This window comes from Silene latifolia, chromosome Y (assembly GCF_048544455.1).
Source record: "Silene latifolia isolate original U9 population chromosome Y, ASM4854445v1, whole genome shotgun sequence".
Taxonomy (NCBI): Eukaryota; Viridiplantae; Streptophyta; class Magnoliopsida; order Caryophyllales; family Caryophyllaceae; genus Silene; species Silene latifolia.
Window position 1 is genome coordinate 422,114,797 of NC_133538.1, and position 3,763 is coordinate 422,118,559.

General features: G+C 38.5%; 1 non-coding gene across 1 annotated transcript; it reads left to right on the forward strand.

Moving 5' to 3' along the window:
• Window positions 1-228: 228 nt before the first annotated feature.
• LOC141635820 (small nucleolar RNA R71) lies at window positions 229-335 on the forward strand. Its single transcript, XR_012540478.1, has one exon. It is a non-coding gene; the product is annotated as a small nucleolar RNA R71 (small nucleolar RNA).
• The last annotated feature ends 3,428 nt before the right edge of the window (window positions 336-3,763 follow it).

The window sequence follows — 3,763 nt, forward strand, 5'->3', positions numbered from 1 at the left end:
GAAATAGTCTCCAGCTGTGCTGCCAGGGCACTATCAACACCGGTACCTCGCGTGCTTCCCCTAGGATTTCCACACCTTGCGGTATGGGTAACAATCTGATCAATCAACTTCTACGCGTCACCATCATTGGTGTTGTCTTGAAACCTCCCATTAGTAGAAGAATCCAAAAGGGCACGATGATCGTCAAACAACCCGTTATAAAACTGGTTGCAAAGGAACCACTTTGGGAAACCATGATGGGGAACTGATCGAACTAAACGCTTGAAGCGAGTCCAAGCTTCATTTAAATCTTCAGTAGCTCCTTGCTTAAAACTAGTAATTTGATTTCTCAGAGCATTAGTCTTTTGAGGTGGGAAGTACCTCTTGTAGAAAGCAAGAGCCAAGGAATTCCAGTCTGTAACTCCTTCAGTATCCATATCCATATCTCTCAGCCACTCATCAGCTCCATCTTTCAGAGAGAAAGGAAAGAGCTCCTGCTTAACCTGGTCTTATGTCACTCCAGCTGTTAATGGGATAGAACAGCAGTAAGTGATACATTTCTTCATATGCGTCGTAGGATCCTCAGCAGCTGTCCCTCCAAACATATTTCGTTCCACCAAATTGATATAAGATGGCCGAATCTCAAAAGTTCTATTAGTAGTAGTGGGCAGCTTAAATCCTTGTGGGATAGAATCTAAGGTCGGCTCAGAGTGACTGGCTAGAGTAGGCATGATGGGAGTTTTGGGAATATCAGTTGTAACTGGAATTTCAGGAATAGGAATTTCGTCCTCTTCCTCTTCGTAGGACCGATCGGCTGTCTCTGTTGAGCTCGCCGTTTCGACGTCAAGTATACTCAAGTCTTCTACTTGACCCACTTCTTGATTAAATTTCCGTCTGTAGCGAAAAGTCTTCTCTGGTTCAAAATCAAAAGGAATAATCTCGGACCTATTAGACCTGGGCATAAACAGAACTAACAAGAAAAGTGTGAGAACGGTCTCAAGGAACTGGGTTCCCTGAGACAAAAAGACAAAATAAACACAAACAGACTAAACAATTGTTGCCTCCCCGGCAACGGTGCCAAATTTGATGTGGCTAAAGTCGTATCACCAAACCAAAGTAAATCTATCTCAGGACTAACAAGAATAGCTAGCAGTAAGACAGGTATCGAATCCACAGGGAGGCGGTGAAAGCTAAGTCTGTAAATATTTAAGCTGTCTAAAGTAACCGATTTCTGGGGGTTTGTTTTGTTTTGATTCTAATAAACTAATTGCAAGTAATTAAATGAAGGTTTTAACGATAATATTAAGAATCTAGGATTTACGGTTCACTAGGTCAATCAGTCGGGGATTATCAATCAATTGCTAAATCTATCAAGTTGTTTAAGGTCATAAGATCGGTCGACTCAATTATGCCCTTTAGATCGATTCTAACATGCGGTCGCTATAATTAGATACAATCTATTTGATTATCGTAGCCTATATTAATTCTAACCCGGTCGGCGATAGGATCAATTCGCTACACTAATTAATAACTCAGGCCTCAAGTTGTTTAACTAGAAGAAGTACAATAATCAAACAACAACTTAAACGATATCAATAGCAATTAATCGATTTTCCCTTTTAACTAACCTAGATCCCCTTCATCCTAGATGAGGGAATTAGCTACTCATAATGATAACAACAACAATAATGATTAAGAATGAAAACATGATTGAAAGCAATAAACAATAATTAATGAACATAAAACAATCAACAATTAATTAATGAGGAAAGATTAGTACCATACAAGGGAAAGATTAGGGTTCTCATAGAGTTTTCCAGCAGTATCCCAGTTAAATATAACGTAATTCAACAATAAAACACGAGTTTCTAATTTATAACAAAAGATAATCGTTTTAGGAAAATCCGGAAATAAGCCCGCCAGAGAGGATCCTCGATCGAGCCAGAGGTGACTCGATCAAGGATACCGCCGATCGAGCCAAGGTGACTCGATCGAGGAACCATCTTCACAGACTTTTTCTTCTCTTCTTTCTCTTCTAGCCTTCGTGCTTCCTCGTTTCTCGTGCCATGCTTCGTGTATTCTTCTATGCCGTCTCCGCCATGCTAATATTAGCTTGATCATACTCATAATGAGTCATTTCTGCATCAAAACACAAAATAGGGGCAGTATCGACAATTCATTGAAATAAGGCATATAAATGATAAAATAGGCACGAAACGGTATGTAAAATGGTATAAAGGGAGCTATAAAAGTATATATGAAAGTGATACATCAATCTTGCCTTGCTGAGTAAGGAAATCCATATCTTCCCTATTTCCTATATGTAAAATCGCGGAAATCTTTCTTGCTGAGGAAGAAAATCCCTCGGAAATAACGCAGCAGGTGTTGCGTCTCTTGGAAAGGTCGTAGTGCATGTTGTGCCTCTTCCTCGAGTGGTTTTCGTCAGTTTACAGAATATTTCCGGATTCTTTCTAAAATCATATGTTTTCCTAAATTAACTCCTCGTGATTAGTATAAATGGAGGTCTCCACCTCACATAGTCTTCACGCCAGTGTCCGCCCCTTCTCTTGTCCCTTTGCGTTATAAGACCTTTGTTATTGCTATTGATATTGCTATTGACGCCTACATACTTGATCACTCGACCATGTAAGCCCAAATCCTTTTGGGTACCAGTCTCGTTCTATGATCGACCAATTTGACCAACTCCACCACAATTAGTCTAATCAATTAGTTTCTAAATTCCTTTTTTAAGGGCACCTTTATTAGTATTAAATCGAGTCGAGCAACCACTAAACGACAACTTAGTTATTCTCGCTTCGTTAAACATGTAAGTCTAAGGGTGTAAATCCCATCTTAAACTTGTATTTATTTCTGTATTATAATTTATGTATGAGTTTATATTGTAAATATGCTCAAAACCGTCTTCAAAAACCATGTTTTAAACCCTTTTTGACGAAACCGTGAAGAAAGACCTTTGAGAAGGAACACAACAGCGGCGGTTGCACCTTCTGGAACAGTCGCAACTTCTGCTGCCCCTCTTCCAGGGGCTGCTTAGCTGTTGTTGCTCTCCTTCTTCTTCCTCGTGTTCCCTATTGTCTCGTCTTTCTTCTTTCGTTTCCTCTTATTCTTCTCCTTTCTTTCTTATCAATTCAAGCTTTCAATTTATTTTCATGAAAATCCTTTTGACCTAAAATCACTAACAATCCATATTTGTGGGTTTTTTTTGTCATAAAATAAAACATGAGTTTGCAGGTTTCAATTTGCTCATATTAAACCTCTCAAATTCGGCCTTTGTACAAGTTTTCAAGTTTTTGTTTTGTTTATTTTCCATCTTTGTATCGTTTCTTCTAGCTTTCATTCGTTTTCCTTTGTTTTCAATCCCTATTTTGTTTATGGTTTTGTATACCCTATTTCGTAAATCACTATAAAATGCCTTATAATTCGCTGTACAATCTGGGTAGTTAGTCTTTGACAAGTTTTCATATGAAAAATCGTATTAAACCACTTCCTTCGAGTAATTCATATCAATAATCAATCTAAACCAACCAACGGGTCTGACTTTCACAGTCAGAACCCTGCTCAAGAACAGACGCATAGACTGATGCGCCTCTTCCAAAGGACGCATTAGATGCTGCGCCTGTTTGGGTTTGTTTCTGCCTCTGATCTCGTCTCGTTTCGACGTAGCTTTGTATTAGGCTATATAAATTAACTATTATCTTTATTATCACCATATTTCGACATATTTCTATTCTCAATTCTCCTTTTTCATATTTTAATTTATTTT